General features: G+C 40.0%; 1 protein-coding gene, 1 long non-coding RNA gene and 1 pseudogene across 54 annotated transcripts in view; 1 reads left to right on the forward strand and 2 right to left on the reverse strand.

The window, feature by feature from the left end:
- LOC106996842 (uncharacterized) overlaps positions 1 to 9,363 on the reverse strand; it is a 36,019-nt gene extending 26,656 nt beyond the window's left edge. For all 3 annotated transcript variants that reach the window (XR_013414113.1, XR_013414112.1, XR_001442926.3), the window contains exons 1-2: positions 9,241 to 9,363; positions 1,471 to 1,684 (exon numbers count right to left, since the gene is read on the reverse strand). This is a non-coding gene — a long non-coding RNA (uncharacterized LOC106996842). The remainder of the gene's footprint in view (positions 1 to 1,470; positions 1,685 to 9,240) is intronic.
- Positions 6,191 to 8,800, reverse strand: LOC106996841 (uncharacterized; annotated as a pseudogene). The gene has a single exon (XR_001442925.3). The product of XR_001442925.3 is annotated as an uncharacterized LOC106996841 (transcript).
- Positions 9,364 to 9,431: 68 nt separating the features above from the next.
- Positions 9,432 to 25,041, forward strand: part of SETD5 (SET domain containing 5) — an 83,338-nt gene continuing 67,728 nt past the window's right edge. For 49 of the 50 annotated variants that reach the window (XM_015130317.3, XM_077990528.1, XM_077990542.1 and 46 more), the window contains exon 1: positions 9,432 to 9,774. The gene's annotated coding sequence lies outside the window, so the exon portion shown is untranslated. 50 annotated transcript variants of the gene reach the window in all.

Below are 25,041 nucleotides of genomic sequence, written 5' to 3' on the forward strand. Positions count from 1 at the left end.
CCCTCCATATCCTCAGGTTCTGCATTTGCAGATTCAACCAAACTTGAAATATTTGAAAATATTTGAGAATATTTAATACAATAGTACAAATATAAATACACAATGTAACAACTATTTACATAGCATTCACATTGTATGAAAGTATCTAAAATCTGGAAATGATTTAAAGTATATGGGAGGATGTGTGTAAGTTGTATGGAGATACAGCGCCATTTTATATAAGGGACTTCAACATCCTTGGGTTTTGGTGTCCTCGGTGAATGGCCAGCAAGGGTGGGGGAGTGGTGTCCTGAAACCAATCCCAAGGCAAGGGACAAATGTATACTTCTACAGATGAGATATTAACTCAGAATTCATGTCTGCACACACATCTTTAATGACAAGTTGCTGTACCACTCAACAGTGGCACTACTGTGATCTTTTACTTACACTTCAGCCAGCAGAGACATTCAGCAATGTGAGATTTTTAAAGTTTCTCAGCTATTGTGTATGTTTCTAGAGTATAACAAAGTAACAGATACTTAAGTAGTGTTTTCATTTCTAGCTTTAAAACTTTTTTTTTTTATAGTAGTGGCATACCTGCATTAAAAAATAATACCTTACCAAAAAAAAAAAAAAACAACACTCTGAATGATTAGTTTCAAAATGATGCCACAACATAGGTGGCACCAACACTATTCAGAATCATTCCATTCCCATCTCTAAAAAAATTTTTGGCCGGGTATGGCGGCTCACGCTTAACAACTCGACATTTTGGGAGGTAGGATCACTCAGGGCTAGGAGTTGAAGACTAGCCCAACATGGCAAGATCCTGTCTCAAAAAAAATTATGTAAAAAATATTTTTTAAAGCCCAGACTTGGTGGTACATGCCTATAGCTCCAGCTATTCAGGAGGCTGAGGCAGGAATATCGCTTGAACCCAGAAGTTTCAGGCTGTAGACTATGATGGTACCTGTGAACAGCCTGGGCAACACAGCAAGACCTCATCTCCAAAAAAAGACAAAAGAACTAAATTATTCTACTGCAGACATGATAAGGTAAGTATCTCCAAAGTAGAATGACAGGTTTCATATTTTCATTAGTTTGAGTCAGTCCTTCCAAATCAATCTTGTTTTTTATTAGTATACAGATGGTATAGCCGATAAGTAAATGAGAAGCAGTCTTTTTAAGCCATCGATCCCTTCTTAAATGAGAAAAATATAAATATTTTAGAATAAAGTTATTCTAAAGTTGTAAAATTTTTAAATTTGGATATTCTGGGAAAATATTTAAACCACTATTGCAAACAAAACAAACAACAAAATGTACTTATGTTTATGCTTAGGCACAAAGAAAACTACAGTATTTTAAAATAACAATTGTAGAATATTGAGGTTGCAAAGATTACTGAAGGCATAACCTAAAAAGTGAGTTGATTTCTAAAAATGGGAAAAGGGGAAAAAAACAATTTCTAAAAACAAGTATACATACCTAAACCTAACACCACCTTAGAAATTTCAAGTACAGCACCATTCATTAACATCAATGAGGATGTCATCACACATCATGCAGCCTCTGTACACTGTCAGAATAAATGAAAAAGGCAGGCATCTTGCTATCATGACAATAGTTTTGATCTCGCAGACCTCTCTGTGCTTAGGCAACGGATAAAGCCATCAGAACTGTCCTGCCCGCAAGGAGCAACCTAAAGTAGGAAAAAAACAAAATTATACAATTATTATTTACAATTGTGAGAAGAGTTCTTGAAACATTCAGATGGAGGATACAGTGTAGTAGGGGTGAGGGTATCAAGACGGCTTCCTTGAGAAGTGATGTTTTGAGACCATTCTCTCTTCTCAATAACTGATATTTGGTTCCTGAATCCTTTAACTTCCTTACCATTGTCACTCCTAAGCCAAATCTCATTACCTCGTGTCTAGACTACTGTTAAGAGAACCAATTAAGTGGTCTCTGTAGCCCTCAATTTATTGGTGTATCTATGGGAAAATTGCTCAAACTCTAAGCCTTAGTTTCCTACTCTGTAAAATGGGGTTGTATATATAAGGAACGTACTAAATACACAGGTATACCTCAGAAACACTGCAGGCTAAATTCCAGAGCACTGCAATAAAGCGAATCTCATGAATTGGTTGGTTCCCCAGTGCATATAGTTATGCTTACACTATACCATAGTCTATATTAAAAGTGTACAGTAGCATTATGTGTAATTGATATACGTCACTGCCAAAAAAATGCTAACAATCTTTTTGCTGGTGGAGGGTCTTGCATCAATGTTAATGATGGCTACTGACTCATCAGGGTGGTGGTGGTGGTTGAAAATTGGGATAGCTGTGGCAATTTCTTAAAAGACAATGAAGTCTGCCACACTGACTTCCTTTCACAAGACTTCTCTGTAGCATGTGACGCTGTTTGATAACATGACAGCATTTTACCCACAGTATAACTTTTTTTTTCTTTTCCTTTTTTTTTTTTTTTGAGACTGAGTCTCGCTCTGTCGCCCAGGCTGGAGTGCAGTCAGCTCACTGCAAGCTCCACCTCCCGGGTTCACACCCTTCTCCTGCCTCAGCCTCCTGAGTAGCTGGGATTACAGGCATGTGCCACCACGCCCGGCTAATTTTTTGTATTTTCAGTAGAGACGGGGTTTCACCGTGTTAGCCAGGGTGGTCTCGATCTCCTGACCTCATGATCCACCCGCCTTGGCCTCCCAAAGTGCTGGGATTACAGGCGTGAGCCACTGCACCCGGCCCCCCTCTTTTTTTTTTTTTTTTAAAGACAATCTCACTTTGTTGCCCAGGCTGGAGTGCAGTTGTGCCATCTTGGCTCACTGCAACCTCCTCTTCCCTGGTTCAAGAGATTCTCCTGCCTCAGCCTCCCAAGTAGCTGGGACTACAGGTGTGCACCACCACACCTGGCTAATTTTGGTAGAGATGGGGTTTCACCATGTTGGCTAGGCTGGTCTTGAACTCCTGACCTCAAGTGATCTACCAGCCTTGGCCTCCCAAACAGCTGGGATTGCAAGCGTGAGCAACCACACCCAGCCAGTAGAACTTATTTCAAAATTGAAGTCAACTCTCTGACACCCTGGCACTGCTTTATCAACCAGGTTTCTGTAATACCTAAATCCTTTATGGTCATTTTGACAATATTCACAGCAACTTCACCAGTAGATTCCATCTCAAAAAACCACTTTCTTTGCTCATCCCTAAGAAGCAACTCCTTATCCATTCAAATTTGATCATGAGATTGCAGCAATTCAGTCACATCTTCAACACTGTACTTCCAATTCTAGTTCTCTTGCTATTTCCACATCTGCAGTACACAAAAGGCATTCAGTAACTATTATTAGTTCATTTCTCCTACCGATGTCTCCATTAGCTTTTGCCTATAGTATGCACTAGAGTATGTTACCATTATTTGTTTTTTTGTTTTTTGTTTGTTTGTTTGTTTTTTGAGACGGAGTCTCGCTCTGTCACCCAGGCTGGAGTGCAGTGGCGCGATCTCGGCTCACTGCAAGCTCCGCCTCCTGGGTTTACGCCATTCTCCTGCCTCAGCCTCCTGAGTAGCTGGGACTACAGGCGCCCGCCACCGCGCCCGGCTAATTTTTTGTATTTTTAGTAGAGACGGGGTTTCACCGTGGTCTCGATCTCCTGACCTTGTGATCCGCCCGCCTCGGCCTCCCAAAGTGCTGGGATTACAGGCGTGAGCCACCGTGCCCGGCCCCATTATTTGTTATTAGTACCACCTCATTATTACATTATTTGTAAGCAGTACCTGAAGGTCTGAGATTAGATTTTAAATCAAGGTCAGTAAAAATAGAAAAGGCTATGAAGACTGTTGACTGAGTTTACCAGAATCCATATACCAGAGATGAGATTAGTTAGGTGATAAAATAACCATTCTATAAACATGATCTGAAACTATGTTACTATTGTCAGCAGGAAAAGTCAATTTTACATACGTTTAAAAAAGAAAAAAAAGAAAACCCCAAAACCAGAAAACAAAAGGTGACAAAGTATCAGGACAAACAAAAGGTCACTGATGACTGATCTCTAGGAAAAAAGCTGGAAAGCAGGATTATTAAATGTAACCATGACTAAGATAAAAATCAGAGGCAGAAAGTCTTTGTCACCAAGAAGATACACTGCATAACAGAAGCAGAAACAATTCATCAGGATTAACCCTAGTCTAGATAAAACTATTTGATTCAGTACTAACACTTCTCTAATAATCCAATATATTATCCAATCTCAAGAAGAGAGAGTCACGGATAAGAAGTCTTCTTGAGAAGTATGTCCTCTAATATAAACTAATATGCCACTAAGAAAGCAACCTGCAAGTCCAGTACCAGACTTCTGGATTTGTGACCTAACAAGGTGCTCTACAATTAACCTAATAGTCAAACTAGAGTGTTGCAAACCAGAATTATATAATTATGCCAAACCTCTATTCACAAAAAATATATGGAAGTAACCTATCTAGTTTAAATTTTGCAAATCTAACACACACACACTAGCCCTCACTAAACTTTCACCAGCTTTCTCATGCAAGTACAAGTGTGTAATATACTTAATAAATCTGTCTTACAAGGGTAAGTAGTAGTATGTAACTACTTGAAAAGGAGATAGGTAGCTGGTTAATTTAAACAAAAAGCCCAAGGAAGTAAAGCACAGGAAAAGGATAACTGCCATGGTTAATACAGGAAACCCAAAGAACTGAATGGTGGGATAGATGTTTTCAGAGACCACGAGGCATCAGTTTCCTCTATGAATAGAATATTAGGAGACACAGGTTAAATGTGACCCTGAAGTCTCTCCCAAAAAGTAGCCTTGTTTATATGTTTTGTGAGCTTAACTATTACTGAAGAATCAATTTCACACATAAACCAACAAAACTAACATTTATTGAGCTCCCAGCTCTGTGCTTAGGCACTGAAAAACAAATCACTTTCCTTAAGGATTGCAATTAAGCAGGAGAAACACAAATAAGGTGAACTTCTCTTGTTCAAAAAAATGTATTTCAACATTCCTTTTAAAAGGAAAACCTGACCTGCAAGTTTCCAAAAATATTACTATTCCTCTTGCCTCTCAAAATTCCCATTGTTGTTTTTCAGGAGGAAAAAACAGTTCATTTGAGGAAAAATTGAGGGACACATACTGTACAATTGAGAAGAGTTTCTCTGAAATTGTAATCATTTTTGGCAGGTAAATAGGCATATCCGAGTCAGCAAATCAACTTGAAAAGATACTGAATTATACTGCCTGTTCTATGGGGTTCCACCTTCCCCAAAAGAATTCAGAATTTTTGGGTGGTCTGAGAATCTGCATTAAGAGAACTCTCAGCACACAGGTGGTTTGAAGACCGCTGACCTAAGGGTCTTATTTTCTAAAGAGAAACTTTAAAATGTATTTTTTTTAATGTATTTTTAAAAGTATATTTAATGGCCCAGGGCGGTGGCTCACGCCTGTAATCCCAGGACTTTGGGAAGCTTAGGCAGGAAGATCACTTGAGCCCAGGAGTTCTAACCTGCACAGCACAGCAAAACGCCATCTCTACAAAAAAACACAAAAAAATTAGCTGGGCATGGAAGCATATGCCTGTAGTCCCAGCTACTCAGGCGGCTGAGGCAGGAGGATCACTTGAGCCCAGGAAGTTAAGGCTGCGTAAACCATGATTACACCACTGCAATCCAGACTGGGTGGCACTAAGACTCCACCTCAAAAAAAAAAAAAAAAAAAAAAAAAAGATAATTAAAATGTATAAGATACTATATTAGCATATAAAAAGCATTTGGTGTTAAAATGTTGGTATTATAATTCCTCAGATAAAACTTACTTTGTGATTGTTTTCTGTAACTCAAGATATGATGCTTAGAGCTCCTCCAATCAAGTGTTTCCAAGAAGTAAAAACTTGTAGGACAGAAATTTAGGCTGGATGCATTTATATCATACAGACCTATTCTTCATTTAAGTTCTGATATATTTAACTATGTAGCTCCTGTAACAGTTTAATGGAATCTCACCTCCCTAAAATTCATTATGCATTTTTTTTTGAAATCCAAACTCATTAACACTTGCTTTCACTGTTGTCCAAGGCAGGCACATCTTTAAAAATGGTTTGTTGGACTTAGCTTTCAGCTAAATATATAAAAAAATAAAACAAAACAAGTAGTTAAATAAAATTTAATGGGCCAGAGAGTTTCAGCTTTTATTTCCTTATTGCTCAATACAAAGAAACAATCAATGTCCATGTATTCTGTAATCCACAGAATAAGTCTGGGGCTACAGCTACATTGTCCACAGTTGCAATTTAAATTAGATAAAATTCAGTTCTTCAGTCATGCCAGCCACTTTTCCAATGCTCAAGATGAATAAAATGTCAAACCATAAAGACATTTACATGTCGCTTCAGTCCACTTACTTAGGGTTCGCTAGACATCAGAGTATACTAGGAGCTCAGGAGTACAAGACACAAGACACTGTTCCTTCAAAAAGCTCAGAATAGTTAAGATAGTTTAAATCAGCAATGACAACAACCCGAGAAGTACTATGAGCCACGCAGTACAAAATGCTCAGGAGTCAGGAGAAAACTCCTTTTTTAATAGGGGAGTTTGGCTCATAGAACAACAGACCATGGAAGGCATGACCAAAGGGGAGATGACATTTGAATCTGCAGGATTAAAAGCAGCAAGGGTAGCATTCCAGAAAGAACCACTTCACAAAGATACATGACAATGTCTATGATTTGGGTAACTGCAATTCATTCCATGTGACTTCAGGAGAGAGGTCATGTTTGTGCGTGTAATATGTGGAAAATAGTGAAAAATGAAAAAGCTGTTAAATTGAGGTAAGTCTATCCGGGGACCTTATGCATCACATTCACGAGGACAGAATTCATCCTGTAAACCAGGGGTGTCCAATCTTTTGGCTTCCCTGGGCCACACATACAGGATAGCTGATGAGAAAAAAAGAAACAAAAAAACACCACCACCACCAAAAAACAAAACAAAAACACCCCGCAAACAAATCTAACATTTTGAGAAAGTCCTGGGTCCCATGCACCCCGCGGGTTAGACAACTTGCTGTAAACAGTACAAGCCAGTAATGGAGTTTCATCTGTCATTTTCACGTTCTATCTTCCTTTAGGACAATCATTCTAACAAGATGTAAGATGGATCAGAATATAACACTAAAGACAGAGACAGCAATTTGGAAGCTGTCACACAGGCATCTGAGCTCAGTTACTAACTATTGAGAACAGAAATAAAGGGATGCCTCGAAAGGTATTTAGAGGAAGAGAAAGGGAGATGTTGCCTAACCTCAGGTCCAATTCTCTGTAAAGCAGTAGTCAAGATCACCTGGACTGTGAAGAGGGTCAGGGATAGAATCCCAGCTAAGGAAAAAGGATAAAATGAAAATCCAGGTAAACACTTAAAGAACGAGAACTAGGGAGGAATAAAAGCACTGCTGGGTGAGTATTAAGGCCCCAGCTCAAGCCTTAATTTGTGGTGGAACCAATCTGTCTGGTTTCGTGAGTCACCAGGCTACCCAAGATCAAGAGAGGGAGAAAGCTAGTGCTATGTCTGAATACTGGATGAGCAAGTACAACAAATGGAAAATGGGATCAAGTATGAGTGAGAGTTGCTAAGATGCCTGGTACGGATGCAAAGGGGGAGAGAGCCTGGGGGAAGGTGGAGGGAGGGAAGCACTGGTTTCTCAAGCAAAGGCTAAAATTTTTCTATTAAGATTTAATCTGATGCTACACTTTGGGGGTGCAGCAAGGGTCTCAAATGGCATAAAACTTAGGTGATCATGCTTTAATCTACGTCTATCTCTAGAAAAATACTCCAAAAATGATAAGTAGTGATAATCTGCACTCTAGTTGCATAAAATCAGCCCCAGGTGAATGACTAGGCTCTATTTCCCTACCCCACCCTCATTACAATAACCTCGACACCAACTCAAGTCCGTGGGAAGATAACTAATCGGACTCGCCCCTCAAATCTTACACCTGCTCACTCCCCTGCAGGGCAACGCCCAGGTACCAAGTTAGCCCCTTAAGCCTAGGGAAAAGAATCCCGCCCATAATCGAGAAGCGACTCGACATGGAGGCGATGACGAGATCACGCGGGCGGAGAGAGGAGGGAGGGCTTCTTCCAGGCCCAGGGCGGTCCTTACAAGACGGGAGGCAGCACAGAACTCCCATAAAGGTATTGCGGCACTCCCCTCCCCCTGCCCAGAAGGGTGCGGCCTTTTCTCCGCCTCCTCCACCGCAGCTCCCTCAGGATTGCAGCTCGCGCCGGTTTTTGGAGAACATGCGCCTCCCACCCACAAACCAGCCGGACCGACCCCTGCTCCTCCCCAACCCCCACGAGTGCCTGTAGCATGTCTGGCTTGTCTCGCCCTTCAGGCGGTGGGAACCCGGGGCGGAGCCGCCACCGTCGCAATCCAGAAGTCTCGGCCGGCAGCCCGCCCCCGTTTCCAGCGCGCGCTTCCTGCCACGTTGCGCAGGGGCGCGGGGCCAGACACTGCGGCGCTGGGCCTCGGGGAGGACCGTACCAACGCCCGCCTCCCCGCCACCCCTGCGCCCCGCGCAGTGGTTTCGCTCATGTGAGACTCGAGCCAGTAGCAAAGGCCCGCTCCCACAGCATCGGCAGCCAATCAAGTGTCGAAAGCAAGCAGGCGGCGGGTAAACCGACTCCCCCGAAGGAAGGGGAGGGTGGAAGGACGCCCGCGCCGGAGCCCAATTTCACTGACCCTCCCCTCAAGCCGCGGGAGGCCGGCCGCGCCCGCACACCCAGCATCACCCCACCCCACCTACCTACCCGCCCCACCCAGGGGGCATCGCGAGCGTCACCAGGCGGCTGCGCACTCCCGACTCTGTAACTGACAGGCGCTTTACTCCAACCAGAATACGCCATTTGTGTTTTCACACACGGCGGGAGGAGAAATGGCCAATCAGCGACAAGCGGCAAGCCGGAAGCGCTCCTCCCTCTGCGAGAGCAATGGCTCCGTCCGGTTTCGAGCATTTTCCGCTCCCTTCTCCCTCCCCCTCCGGTTGCCGCAGGGCGGGCCTCCCTCCCGCCTGCATCCAACCACCCCTTTCCCTCCCGAGGTAACAAACATTATGTTCCCGACTTCCCACGGGAAAGGCAACCCCCGCAAGCCACCAGACGGTCACCCCAGCGACCCATCCCCCCCAGTACACCGCACCTCCCCTTCCACCAGAGTTCCGCTCCCCTACCTAGCCGAGGCTCTCTGAGGAGCCGGAGCCCCAGAGCACAGCCTCTTCTCTAGGCGGCCCGGGCGGCTTCCGCTGATTGGCGGCGAGTGGGCCAATGGGTGCGGGGCGGTGGGCGGAGAGGCCAATGGCGCGGCGGGAGGGGGCGTGTCCCGGGTGCCCCTGGCGCCGGCGCTGGGAATCCCCGTGCGGTCAGTGGCGTTTCCGCTCGGGCAGCGGGCTGAGTGAGCTGCCGCCGCCGCCGCCGCTGCCGGGGGAGGGGCGGCCGCCGCCCGCCTGCGCTCAGAGACTCACGCAGCCCCAGTCCCGCCAGTCCGCCAACACTGTAGTGCCGGCCCCCCTCTTTCCCTGGCCCTCCCCCCTCCCCGCCTTTGGCTCGCTCTGCCTTTCTGCCCCCCACCCCCACCTCACGGGTACGGGCCATTCCCGGCCAGGAAACGCCGTGGCGCCGCGTTGGGCCTAACTCGAGTCCTGCCGCCTCCCGGGAGTGCCGTGCGCCGCAGCCCGGGCCCAGGCCCCGGTAGCGCCTGGGACAAGGTAAGGGTCCGACAGAAAAGAGACCGAACCTCACGATCGGGCCCCAGGGGTGGGAAGGGTCACCTCCTCCGTCTCCCCGCGCTCGCTCTCCTTGGGTCGTGGGCCTGGCCCTCCCCAAGCTCTTAGCAGGAGGATGCTGCCCCTTCTCATCCCCCTCGCCGCCTCGCACACACCGTTGCAGCACCCCATTTTCCCAGGGAGAGAGGCCCCGTCTAACCTAGGCGACCCAACTCCCCTTTTCATGTCTTTCCTGGGTCAGGACGCTTCCCCTCCCCCCACGCCTCTTCACCCCCTTTCCTGGGAACTGCCTACTCTACGTTTACCTTTCTCTTGAGGAGAGGCCTCTCGCTGCCCTCCGCTCGAAATACACAGGCATACTTTTTTTCTCTCCCCGATCCCCCACTCCCTACCCCCGTTCTCGCGGCCTTGTGACAGACAACTCTGATCGCTCTGGGGGCCGCGATCTCCCCTCCGTAATCTTCCTGGACGCCTTCCCTCTCGTTTGCTGGCTTCCCACCTCAGATGGCTGCTTCCCAAAGGCATTACCTTCGCCACCCCCACCACACGTTCTCTGGCTCCCCGTGGCGTGTGCCCCAGCGTGTCTGAGATAGCCTCATTGAATGTGTAGGGTTCGAGCCTGGAGTTGAGCCAGATTGTGTCGTTTTACTTGCCTTGGGCGTGGAGAGCGATCTTGTGAGAATATCTTCAAAGGCAGAAAATTTTACCCTTTATGAATTCTCTTTTCCTCTGCTTGTAAGTCGGGAATGTAAAGAGGAGGGTAGGAAAGAGCCCTGGTTCAAGTAGGTAAATCGCGTGAGAGGGAAAGTTTAACTGTTGGGAAAGCCCCTTCTATGCTAATTGATTCTATAGAGCCCTTGCATGTCTCACTTATTGGGCGTCAGTGGTCTTTCTCTCGGATACGGATGCTGCAGCCAGCTCTGCTGGTCTGGTTCAGGGGTGCGTGTATGACCTGCATTTTCTGCTTTCTCATGTTACTTGTGCAATGTATTCACCAGTAACTCATTTCTTTCCCAGACCTCTGGGTTCCACTGGGCTTTGTCTATATTTAAGTTCATTTCTCCAATTTCCTTCGTGCACATAGGTACTGAACGAATCCCCAAGTTCTCTGCTAATTCCCTTCATCACTTGACTAAACAAGTTGTTTTTAGATGACATATTTGTGACCAAGGTCATATTTACATTTCTTTGTTGGGCAGATGTTACATAGCTATACTTGTGATTGGGGAGGATCCAGCTGAGTGGAGTGTGCTGAGCTTTTCAGGAGAGTGTGTACTCCCTATTTGAAATTATTTTTTGGTTGTTAATTTTTTTATTATTGTTTTTAGGTCACAGAAAGTTGTAAGTGGTAATTTTAGATGTGTGGGATCTGAGCTAGGACTAAAGCAGAGAATACTCACATAAGCAGAGGTTTCTGGACTCCATGGAGGACATAGGGCATTTTTTTTTTCTGTTGGATTTCTTCCAGTTTTCTCAGGATCATTAGTTCTCTTCTGTAGCCAAAAATTCTGGCCTGTTATGGGATTAGAGTCTTTAAGGTTTACTCAGACTGTCATTATGTGTAGAAAAATGAATTATGCCCTTTGGTAGGACATGACACAAGGCTCTGTTTCTAGCTGCAAATTTAAATTAGACTGTAGAGTGCTTGGGAAATTGGCTTGCAAAAGACGAAAGCTTAATCTTCACTTCTAAACTGCTGGCTTAATTAAAATGGATATTTAGAATTTGGTAAATGTTGATTTTTCTAATAAAAGGCCTTGGTTTAAAAGGGTGACCTTAGGATTGTTTCTTTCTAAAAGCATAATTCCAGCCCTTCTGGCATGGAGCACTGGTTCAAAAAAAAAAAAAAAGTGTGTGTAAGGAGTGGGGGTGGGGTAAAGAGAAGGTTGTTCCTTTGGGTTGGATCACAGGGGTGAGTATACAAGGCAGCAGCAGCTGCTGGCTCTGGAGCTCTGGTTGCTACGTGAGAAGCTTGAGTAGTGCTGGCTGCTGTCTCCAGGGAAGGACAGCAGTGCAGCGTCCATTAATGCTGCTGGCTGCAGGGAGCAGCACTTAGGCGATGGCTGCTTCAGGACTAAGAAGAAACCTTGCTTTTCTGGGAATTTTCACTGCTGAGCTGGTTTGCTTTTTATTGGTGGGGAGATGGGAATTAGCAATTCATAACCTCCTACCCATTTATGGGTATTGGCATCTGGAAAGTGGATCATAAAGACTTTCTTTTTTTGTTTGATTTGGTTTTTGTTTTTTGGCAGATATTTGTTTTTTATCTAGATATTTGTGCTTGGATAGGACTAAAAGTTCCATTAGAGTTTTAATTTTTGAATCAGTTAAAAAACCCAAGTAATAATTTTAAGGATCTTTCTGATAACCACAATGGGAAGAAAATAACAGGAATTTTTTTCCTGCAACTGACATATCATGTTTTCCTCCATCTCTTTAATCATAGAATCAATTCTTATTATTTTGTTATGTGTCTCCTTTCTATTAAACCGTATTTACCTTATAGATGATTTGCTAAACATTTTGCTAAGCTTGGACTCTTAAACTCTTAAAAAAAGGTGCCATTTTGGAGTGGTTTCTAAATAAATATTCTTAATTTGTGTATTAGTAATAAACTTCTCCGGATTAGATATTTTCTTTGGAGTTTGACTTATAAGATTGATTCATTATATACTTGTTGGATATAGCCTTCTGACATCACAAATATATGTCTTTGGCCGTAATCCATCTGAAATGTAGGACACACCAGAAGAAATATGCAGAAATCGAATAAGTCTAGTTCAGGATACTGAGAAGATGGCCTCTGAGCCCCTTAGGTGATCTCCCCTCCCCCACAACTCTTGAACATTAGGATGATCTCTGATTAAGCAAAACAATCTGAGCGTGGAAAAGCTTGAAGGAGAACCACCACCACCAATTATATGCGATACTGGACATATGCATGTGTGCTGTGTTTCTCCCCCAAGACTAATGTATCCTATACTTTTTTCTCCTCAGAATTTTGATTTGTTCATTTTTGTGTAAATGTACTTAAATCTCATAAACATCTATAATTTGTAGTATGACTCTGGCATTTGTGGCAGAGAACCAAAAAGAATGGAAATGAGTTTTGTCATTCACAAATGTGGCTCACGTTGTTTTCCCAGTAATAAAAGCAGACCAGTGAAACAGAACCTTTAATGGATACTGTTTTAGGAGGTTCCAATTCTTATTACTATCACATAGATAAGATGCAATAGCAGATAAATATTGTTTCATGTATACTGGCTGTTTGACATACTTCGGGTTTAAGATAAAAATGTCTGCAGTTTTTTACTATGTGGCTTAAGTTGCCATATAAAATAATTGCTTTTTCACTCGAATTTCCTGTTGTTTGGAACCTTTTGTGCTCTTGATATAATCATTTTCTAGAGGATCATACAGGGCCTTTTCATAGAAGGATTTACTTAAGTAATACCCTTGAAAACTTTTTTATATCTTTTGATACTGTTTTCTGTCCAGGTACTGACTTTCTGAAATTATTCTGGCTTTTCTGGGGAGAATGACTATTTCATTTTTACCTTTGAATGGGGAAATAATAAAGTGCAAAGTACAAATTTGCAGATCATTACTTTTGCTTTATCCTTTCCATATTGAAATAACTTATGAAAAATTAGGCCGTAGTTAACAGCAGTCAATGACTATTGAATACATTTTATCAGAGGGAAACTGGATCATGAATAAAATAACATTTTAAAAATAATTTTTGGCTGAACTCTGGTGATTCATCAGTTTAATTTGAAGTTAGGTCTAGCAGTGAATTTTATTTATAAAAATTGTATTTCAAGTTTTGAAAACTGGAACTTCTAGATAGTATGTTTTGTTTGAGGCATAAAACTTTGTGCAAAATGTGTAATGTGTATTTGGTAATATAATTGGTAGTCATTTGTAATTAAAAATATTTTTTCAAAGGTACTCTTTAGAAAATAAGTGTAATGTACCTATGATGGGCAGGGATTTGTACCATTCCTTACTGCCAAAAATTCCAAAATATGTGGTAGAGTGATTGATTTCTCTTGTGGTTGGGATTCTGAGAAGTTCATGAAAGATGGAGAGAATACAGTTTCCTTCACTTACCTGTATACATTTTGTTAAGTCTTAGGAAAACTGTTTTATTGTATCTTTAATTATGAAGTGCATAAGATACCCAGTAACTCTGAGGGGAGGTGCTCTTAGAAAGCATTACGTTGGAGAATTCCCTTACCCTAGGACAAAATGCGTTCAGAGTCTTTAACACTTAGTGAAGGGAACTATAGGCTATAATAAACAAACAATGAAGGTAAGCTCAGTCTGCTTTCTATGTACCCTACTGAGCAAGGAATTTGTAATCCCATCGTGCTTCGCTCGGTTATTCCATCATATTGATTTTGTTTGCTGAATACCTGAGGGAATAGCTTACTTAATGTAAGGTCACATTAAGTATGTTTGATATGAAGACAGGGAAAGGAATTTTCTGCTTCTTGGAATAATATCTTAGTATTTTTAAAACACTAAGTTTTTATATCAGGCCAGTTTTGCCTGATGCTCATGTCTGTTGCTTTGGTTGGGCTGCTGCTTTCTCTTCTGTGCTCTTCTGGATTCCTTGTGGTATAATGATTCCCAGAGCTTTCATGGCAATTTGAAGTAATAAGAAGCATTGCCTTAGCCATGTTAGTTACGTGTACACTTTTGGCCTATGTTATGAATCACAAAAAGCGGTAGCTATAGGAATGTATGCAGAATAGATTTCTGTCTGGGGAATCAAGTTTTTGATTTGTGCTACCTAATGGAGGGAAAAATGCTGAATTTCTTGCTGCTCTGTTTGAGAAATAGATGAAAGCATGGGAGGAGCCAGAGACCTCTGCAGCAGGATTTGGTCTAAGTAGAAAAGGAAGATTTTTGTTTCAAATTGCCAGCTGCTTATGTCAGACTGACTCCCTTATTATGCCTCCAGTAGGCCTGTCAATATGGCCAAACAGCTAGATAAGTGCGGGGCAGGACAAAGGGCTCTTTGCACAGCAGGGAGGCAATGTTGGTGGGGGAGGGGCAGGAGGTAGGAAAGGCAGGAGGAGGAGGTTCTTTTCCCTGGGAGATTATTCAGTTTGGCATACAATTAAAGAAATCATTTTTAGTTCCCACTCAAGCATTGAATTTTTGCCAGCCACATACTGTTAACCCCAAATTTGATACGTTTCAGAATATCTTGTATGGATCCATTCTCAGCAAGGAAAAATTTAAAAAAATAAATCTCCATATAGATTAAAATAAAATAAATCCCACCCTCTGCACCCTCCTAAGTACCAGTCACCTCCCTAGTAGACCCGATCTAGAGCTGAATTCTCATTAAGAAATAGAAAAGAATAAATCTTTTTTATCTATCTGAATAAAAACACATTGTAATACAATGTGTTTGTTTGGGTTGGGATTGAACCTGAACATGTAGAATAATTTGTTTCCCTTTATGAAATAGTTGCATGTCGTTGTCTACAATTTTATATCATTAAGATGGAGAGCACCTTACAGCTTTCATGTGTTGGGTTGCCATCATGTAAAATGCTAACTGAAGAAAGGCTACTTTTTATTTCAGCCTCTTCCTTAGTTCTTGGAGAACCTGATATTCCCTGGAGATTACTCCCTCCCTCCCCCCCCAACCTTTTGGTTTAGGCAACCTCTTTTGATACATTTATGCTCAGCTCCCATGCAAGTGGGATGGTTGCATCCAGTTTATTAGACTTAATATGAATCATAGAGTTGGAAAAGATCTGTCGGTTACCTGGTCCTTTAAAACAAAATCATAATGAAATATTTTGAAATTTGGGTCCCTGTTGAAGTTTTCATTAAAATGTTAAAGGATCGGTGTTCTGAACAACATTTTTAGTTACTTTTAAAATAAATGTTTTGTGCCAGTTCTTTTTTTAAAAATAAAGAATTTCATTTATAGGCAAATTAGCTGGCAATTATTTGCATTGTGATAGAATTTCTCTTTTATGAAGAAATATATGACAGCGTTTTTCAAAATACTTAATGTATTTTAAGAGACTTTAATTTTTAGAAATATTTGGTTTGAACAGTTTTCCAAGAGCACATCTGTTGCTTGGGTTGAGGTACCACCTATACTGCAATGTTACTAAACTGGCCTTAAAGTTTTCCCTTCTGTCTATACTGCACACAACAATAAAGGGAACTGGAATGCTAATTTCCATTTATGGATTAGCAAAAGACATGTTTTAACCAGTTAATAACCAAAAAACTGCTTTTAATACACATAATATTAAGCAAGCCTGACCAAGTTTTGTGTTACTTCTCTCTGTTAAAGAAAACTGGATGTGTTACTACTTAACATTATATTGTTATGTGTCATGGTCTTGGCAGTAATTATATAGTATTTTGACCTAAAAAAGAAATTTTGAGTAATTAATTATTATTACAGTTAGTTAGAAGTTTCTCATCAGTAAGATAGCAACAGCATTAACACAAAATCTAGTGAGCTATATTTTATATTACTACAGAAATTGAGGGTAGTCATTTCTTCCCTTTATAATTTATTTACATGGATTATTTCCATAAATTTGTGAGACTAAAATAGAAGCCATGTAGTCAAGCCCCAGTCTCCATACCAGACAGTTTTAAACATCCTTTACACCCTCCCTCTTCCCAGATAATTAGAAATCTCTTCAGTGTAGCTTCATTGCTCCTATTACCTGGATCTTGCTAGAGGACCTAAGAAGTTCCTGGCAAAAGTGAAAGAGTAAGGGACCACATTTTGATTCCAAAGGTTTTGATAACTGTTAGGGCTCCCCAAACAGCTAATCTCATTTTCACTAAGACTTAGCCAGCAGAGGGCTAGAATGGAGGTGAAACACAAGCACTGTACCTCATCTTGCCTGTGCAGCTGCTCCACCTTATTTCCTGCTATTATTATCTCACAACGCCTCTTCCCAGCAAAAAGAAACTAGGACAAAGGGGGAAAATTGGATGGGCTAATGTGATTTTTATTATGCTTAGGTTGTGGGCTTGTTTATATGTACTTAAATACAAAGCTAATTTGCCACATTCTTAAAAGTCTCTAGTGATAGAGATTTTATAACTTCTGTATCTTCTTTCTTTCTTGATAAACGGTTTCAGATTCTCAGCCTTATGGAAAGAAAGGTTTTAAGCATACTTAATTTTCGTTGGCCATTCACACAGTCATTATTACCACCAGATGCCACTGTATTATTAGCTTGAAGAAAGGTGGACTGTCTTCTGTAGATAATATCTGCAGTTTGTATTGAAAAATACTGATTTGTGTAAATCTGATTTATGACTAAAATAAGGCTAAAAAATTAGACCTCTATGTATGTTTACCCTATTACCTTAGTGGGGGTGAAATTAATTAGCTCTTTGAATATAAATTTTTCATGTTTCAGAGTTCTTTTTTCAAGCTGCATAATTTATGTTCTTCAAGCCATTTTTATCCCATACCACCCCCACAAAGGGGGAAATTTTATTTTTTATTTTTATTGTCTTTCAATGGTGAAATTTTCCCCTCCCCACTCCTGAAATGTGAAGACTCAAATAAAACTCAGTAATCTAGTAAGGTATATGCATTGCTGAATATAGTAAGACGATTGTTTCATCATTCTTAGATACTATGATCTGGTTTGAATCTGGTTTCCAGTATCATGTTAGCATATTTAATACTGTTGACATGTTAATTTTAATACATGCCCAGGTGGATCTCCTTGCTTTCATTTGTGCCTCTTGTTTGTCATTTTGTATGAGAGGGGTTTTTGTTGTTGGATTTTCTCCCCCATCTTTGTGTCCTGTTAACGTTCTTTGGCTTATGTTTCAAAAATTGTTTCCTACCACCAACCTCTGTACATGCCACAACACATACAATTTGTACTTTCACAGCTTCTGTGAAGGAGGATGATCTGCAGTTAATAATCAACTGTTTGGGTATTCTCGGTATCCAAGGAAGGTTTTACTTAGAAGGAAGAACCTGAAAGGACCTGTTGGCAGACTACTTCTGCGTTTATTTTACATTTTTCCTTATTGATGTAGGCTGTTGAGAGTTGACTTGTTTTATAAGAGAAACCAGATTGACAGAGAAGAGCCCCAATCAGATAGAGTTATTTTAAAAAGAAATGTGTTTATTATGTTAACATTTGGGGTAGAATCTAAAGGGCATATTTTTAAAAAAACTTTTAGTTCTAAAGACAAAAGAGTTTAACCTAAAACAGAACGAAGAGAAGGGCCTTTGAAGCAATATGATGGATTACATGCTGAATGTAGCAATAGAATGTTGTATGAAAGCATAAATTTTTATTTTCCCAGTTTCTGTGATACAAACTACTACGCCCATGGAAGTATGCCTTTATGCCCACATTCTGAAATATATTCAGCAGAATGCCTTAAAAAAGAATAGATCTGAGGAAAATGTAAGAGCAAGTCTAAAATTTTGAAGTCCTTTTTAAAATGTTATTTTTTCCTAGACAAATTTAGTGTTATTTGTGGCAAATAGAACTTTAATGTCGTAACTTAGTAATAGAACAAAATAAGGGTGGGTTTACATGTCCATGCACATTTTAGGATGGAGCTAAATATTATAGGGTCTACATACCAAATTGTTACACATTTTAATATTTGGGCTACTTTTATTGAAAAAGTTTACCCAATATTTAAAAACCTTTAAAAACAAAGTGGCATAAAATATTCACATATAAATCAGGTAGCCACCTTATTGGTGGCATATTATGTAAGTGTACTAAAGCCAGATATTTACTGTTAATCCAAAAATGTGAAAATTATGCTAACATCATATATAGATCTCAGAAGTTCCTGTAGCCAGCCAGCCAGGTCTGGCGGCTCACATTTGTAATCCCAGCACTTTGTGAGGCCAAGGCAGGCAGATCATCTTAGGTCAGGTGTTTGAGACCAGCCTGACTAACATGGTGAAACGCCATCTCTACTAAAAATACAAAAATTAGCTGGGCCTGGTGGTGCGAGCTTGTAATCCCAGCTACTTGGGAGGTTTAGGCATAAGAATTGCTTGACCCTAGGAGGCGGAGGCTGCAGTGGGCCAAGATTGCACCACTGCATTCCAGCCTGGGAGACAGAGCAAGACTGTGTCTCAAATAAATAAAAAATAAAGAAGTTACTGTAGCCATACCACTCTTACTAGGCCATGTGTGGAGTCCCAGGGGAAGACTTGTGTTTTTAGGGAAGGAAGGCTCTAGGTAGGTGTAACCTTCCTCTTACAGTTTATCATGAACAGTAGTATGAAAAGGAATGGCTGGAAGTTTGCAGTAGTACACTGAGCAGCAAGAGAAATAAACATATCCCACTTCATGAAATGACCATGCCAGCCAAGGGAGATGAAAAACAATTTTTTTTATAGCACACCTCATTTTTTTAAAAACATTTCAATACTAGGAATATGTTTCTATGGCAGATAGTTACCCCAAAGGATTATGTCAAATATCTCTTGTGAAAATTAATTTTAAAATTAATCTTTTGTCTGGGTGTGGTGGCTCATGCCTGTAATCCCAGCACTTTGGGAAGCCAGGGCGGGCAGATCACCTGAGGTCCAGAGTTCGAGACCAGCCTGACCAACAAGGAAAAACCCCATCTCTACTAAAAATAGAAAATTAGCCAGGTATGGTGGTGCATGCCTGTAATCCCAGCTGCTCGGGAGGCTGAGGCAGGAGAATCTCTTGAACCCAGGTGGCAGAGATTGCAGTGAGCTGAGATTGCACCATTGCACTCCAGCCTGGGCAAAAAAAGCGAAACTGTGTCTCAAAATAAATAAATAAATCTTTTATAGATAGTGACCATATGTTTTACTTTCTTTGGGATAGTCCTGGTTTATACTTACTGTCCTAGCATAATTAGTAATAGCACCCCTTTCACTCTCAAAAATGTCTCCATTTGGACCATAATTTATATACTCGCCATAATTACAGAGGATTGTGAGACTTGTAGTCGCTACTTAGCAACCTAGCTTTTCTTGATAGAGCTCTTCTGATTCTGGAGTCTCCTGTGCTGCAATATTTATCTGTTGACCTCTCTGAACCCCCATTTCCAAATGAGCAGTTTTTAGAATGTCTTTTTTATTTTCCCATTAGTTGGTAGTAAGGGAAGGGGTAGGTATGGGTTTGATTAATTTTTTAATTTTTTATTATTAAAAAATCCAAATACTACAAAATAGAAAAATAGACTCCCTTTGGAGTTTATTAAACTGTTAGTTTAAAAGTTTCCATTTGACCAGGATAAGATCCATACATTGCAATTGATTGATAAGTTTGAGTCTTTATAGATTCTCTCTGTTTTTTCCGTGTAGGATTCTTGTTGAAGAAATTGATTATTTTATAGAGTTCCTACTCTGGATTTTGAAGGTTGGATAATCATTTAACACATTCCTGTATTAAACAACCTCCCCCCACCTGTATTTCATGTAAATTAGTGATTAGATAGATTGCAAGCATATTTTATAATAGTACTGTGTATTGCCATTAAGAGTTACATAATGTCTGCTTGTCTATGTAATGTTAAGCAGCTGCTGTTATTCATTGCCTAGATCAAACTCTGTGGTCTTAAAAATTGAAGACCCGGAAGAGCTTTTGTTTGTGTGAATTATGTCAAGATTTACCATATTAAAAACTAAAACTGAGAAAAATTTTAAGTTATTTATTGTTAAAATAACAATAATAAAGCCTGCTAATACAAGTAATGTGATTTTTTATAAAAATAACTACATTTCTAATTTTTTAAGTGTCGTTTGACATTTTTGCAAATCTCTTTAATATCTGACTTAATAGAAGACAGCTGCTTTCTCATAACTCCTGCATTTAATTTCTTGTGATAAGTTGTTTTGGTTGAAGACTGAAGAAAATCTGGCCTCGTACAGATGATTGATTGGAAAATGGAAGACCTCATATAACCCTCTGACAGAATCTAGAGGACTTCAGGCATTCTCAAACCACTTTTTGAGAATCACCGACCTATATTCATTATTTACTTCATAATAGATATTTTATTAATTCTTCATTTATTGTCTGAAATAGTCACCCTCATTTTTATTTGGCTATACTAAGATAGTTTATATACAGAAGGTAAGATAAGCACTTGGGTTTTTTACCCTCTTATTTATCAATTTTCAGAAAAATGGGTTGGTAACTTAGCAACATCTAAACACATAAATGAAGTATTATTATTGCATACTCATGGTTTTAAATATGTTTGATATGTTACAGTCTCTGGCAGTTGCTATTTTTGACATTCAGGTTGTCCTACCTTTGTTGGCTACTAAATTCTTTTGATTCATTCTTAATGCTTTCCTTACTTGTTTCTTTGCTTCCTACTATTACTAGATGTTCTAGGATAATTTTGTACATTTTTTGCCCCAAACCTGGAATCAGCCATTTCGGCAAAAACCTCTTAGTTCTTTTCATGAGAAATGGTACTTAGAAACCACAGTATGGATGGTAGGAGTGTTCACTGCTCTTGGATTGGGCCTTGTTTCTAGATTTTTCAATGGACAAAGTTTAAAAGTGTTTTATTTCTTTTTAAAAATATCAGTTGTTGGTATTGGCAAAGCTCCATTTCAAACTCAGTACTACATGATGTTTATGTAAACCTAATCTTTCTCCCTTTCCCCATGCCCAAAATCTCAGTTTTCACTAACACCAATATAATTTCTCTTTATTTTGTGCCACAAAACACACACTACAGTTTTAGAGTGACAGAACAATATGATTACTGGAAAGTGGTTTTTTGTTTTGTTTTCTCATGTCTTTTTGCCCTTAGGGTATATCCCTTTAGAGATGGTGGTAGTCATCCCTTACTTGATGAGGATATTTTCTGAGAAATGTGTTGTCAGGTGATTTCATCATTGTGTGGACATCTAGAATGTACTAACATAAACCTAGATGGTACACCTAAGCTACATGGTATAGCTCATTGCTCTTAGACTACAAATCTGTACAGCATGTGACCACTGGATACTATACGCAGTTGTAACACAGTGGCAAGCATTTGTGTATCTAAACATGGAAAAGATAAAGCAAAAATACGATATAAGAGATAAAAAATGGTACACCTGTGTAGGGCAGCTCCATTACAGTCTTATGGGATCATTATCATATGTGGTCCATCCTTGACTGAAATGTCATTGTGTGGCACATGACTGTATACAGTCAGATTACAGTATTTTGAAATCCCACTTAGAATAGTTGTCTATAGTTATGCCACCAGTTTGATACATAGTGAGGTTAATTTGTTACATTTTACTTTCAGATTTTTCAGGGATTAAGTTTTGTTTTATAATTATGTAAAATAGTTAAATGGTTAGTAAGTGAAATTTACAAAGCTGGGTATAATCAGAAAAATTGAGCTTCTATCCTAGCGCCTTCCAACTGGTTCTCTCTCTGTCCCTATATGTTAGACTCAACAGAGTCATCATAAATTTTCAGAGTGATATTTCGTCGATAGTTCCCCTTTTAGCACAAGAAGCATTTGGGTTAGTTCATTTACTAAAACTATCTCCTTCTAGATTTTTCAGTAACTAGTATTTTCACACTGTAGAAGAGGAATGTGGAAATTTCTGTTCTTTTTTTTTTTTTTTTTTTTGGGGAACCAGAATTTCTTGGCTTAATGTAAACAGTTTGAGATAAGAGACTTTCTTTCTCTAGTAAAAATTCTCTTTTTGTTTTTTGAGATGGAGTCTCGCTGTGTGTCCCAGCCTGGAGTGCAGTGGCATGATCTCAGCTCACTGCAACCTGGGTGTCCCGGGTTGAAGCAATTCTCCTGTCACAGCCTCCTGAGTAGCTGGGACTACAGGCGCCTGCCACCATGCCCAGCTAATTTTTGTATTTTTAGTAGAGAAAGCGTTTCTGCTTGTTGGTCAGGCTGGTCTCAAACTCCTGACCTCAGGTGATCCACCCACCTCAGCCTCCCAAACTGCTGGGATTACAGGCGTGAGCCACTGTGCCTGGCCAAAATTCTCTCTCTTGAAGTTCCAGACCATATTTGTGTCTGGGAATTTCAGGTACACTTGGGACACTGGTGTTACTTGAAGTAGAGAGCTCATCAGTTAACATTTCTTGAATGGTTTGCCCTTAGACCTGAAATGTGTGTTATTTAGAAAGGATGTCATATATTTTTTAACTTTGTCATTTAAAATCCAAGTTATTTGATTTTATGTGTTTTAAATAAAATATTAAAACTTTAAAAGTCTTGCACCTGTTAAATATTAAATCTATTTTATCCTTCCTAATTACAGTATCTTAAAGTTATCATATTTCAGCAATACGTCACTTTTCTAATAACTAATATAGTCTTTAAAAATACTAAATCAAGATATGCCAAAGGTGAAGAAACAGTGATTAAGAATGAGTATTCTAGCTGTGGTTTTTTCTTGCTTTGGCTTTGGCCAAGATGAGTTTAATTCGTTGGCCTAATAGGAATAATACTTTTCTCCTAAACATGCGAGCTTTATATGAGCTAATGCATGAAAAGTAGTTAAAGAAACAGTGGCTGGTGCAACATAAGCATCCAGTAAATGCTGCCTTTGTTTTGGAAGTGGTTATTGTTACAAGTATTTGATCAGTTCTCTAAAGTCTGTCTGAACTTTACTTAGAATTAGTAGTGTTCATATGCTGTAAATAACACCTGATTTTCAATACTTCATTGGTTATATGAAAAGAACCAACTGTTAACAAAGGAATAATTGGTATCTAGTTAAAATTTGAGGCCTCTGACTTCACAAGTATACCAGTGCTTACTATATAAATATAACCACATTTAAAAATTTAATAAAGTTTTAAGGAAACAAGTCTCCTTTTCAGAATCCAGGGTCCTTTACAAACACTGGATCCTGAAATTGTATTATTTGATGTGGCTTTAGGGTATTTGTATGCTGACCAGAGTCACAGGTGGTTTTTTTGTTTAACTCTAGAATTTTGAGATACATTTGCCTTTACGTGCCCTCAAAGTAAGATACATAACACCAGATTGTTCATTAGTTCAGGTTTTTTGTTGTTGTTGTTGTTGTTTGTGTTTTTTGTTTTTTAATACTTTGGGGTTGGAGTGAGGTTATAGAGTGCTATAAGGAATTCAGATTAGAAGATAGTATTTTAGGAAAGGTCAAAATGGTACACTAAAGTTATCTTTCCTCTTCCCCCACCACCAAAAAAAAATAAGCATCAAACTACAATGCACGTTTTTGGGGTTTTATTTTTATTTTTTTTTTTTTTAGAGATAGGGTCCTACTCTGTCGCCCAGGCTAGAGTGCAGTGGCACAATCATAGTTCATTCTAACCTTAAACCACTGGGCTCAAGCAGTCCTCCCACCTCAGCCTCCAATGTAGCTAGGACTACAGGTATGTGCTACCACACCCAGCTAATTTTTTTTAAAAATAGCTCATACAGGTGGGGGTCTCACTATGTTGCCCAGGCTGGTCTTGATTGAACTCCTGGCCTCAAGTGGTCTCACGCCTCAGCCTCCCAAAGCTCTGGGATTACAGGCATAAGCCATCATGCCCAGCCCACATTTTTTTTTTTAAACAAGTCTTTATCTTTTGGAGATACATGCCAGAATATTTGTGTATGAAATGAAATGTTGTCTGGGGTTTGCTTTAGATAGAGAGGAGATAATAGATGAAACAGACAACTTATTAGTTGGTCATTGTTGATACTGGATAAAAGAATAAATGGACTTCTTTATACCATTTTACTTTCATACTTTATTTGAAACAGGATCTTGTTATGTTGCCCAGCTGGACTTGAACTCCTGGCCTCAAGAGATTCTCATGCCTCAGCTTCCCAAAGCTTTGGGATTACAGACATGAACCACCATGCCCAGCCCATAATAGAAAGTTTTAAATTTTAAAATAAAAGTATTCGTAGACTTGACTATATGGGTCCTGGTAATGCAGACTAGTGAACATAATCAGATGTTTCAGTCTTTCCCTGTTGGTACTGCTTGCCCTCTGAGCCCATTTCCTCTCCTGATCATCACCTGCTATTTCCAATCAACAGAAAAATAGAGTAGCCTACGTAGATATATAATGAGTTTATACTAAGAGGGAAATTTTAATATTATAAAGAAGTCTATACAGATTCTGGAGAGCAATCCTGAACAGAAGATTGAGGAAGCAAATAGATTAATTAATGAAATAGTGTATTCAGTATGCAATAGGTAACATTTTATGATATGGTTGAATTTCTGGAAAGGTATCTTATAAATAT

This window comes from Macaca mulatta, chromosome 2, assembly GCF_049350105.2.
Source record: "Macaca mulatta isolate MMU2019108-1 chromosome 2, T2T-MMU8v2.0, whole genome shotgun sequence".
Taxonomy (NCBI): domain Eukaryota; kingdom Metazoa; phylum Chordata; class Mammalia; order Primates; family Cercopithecidae; genus Macaca; species Macaca mulatta.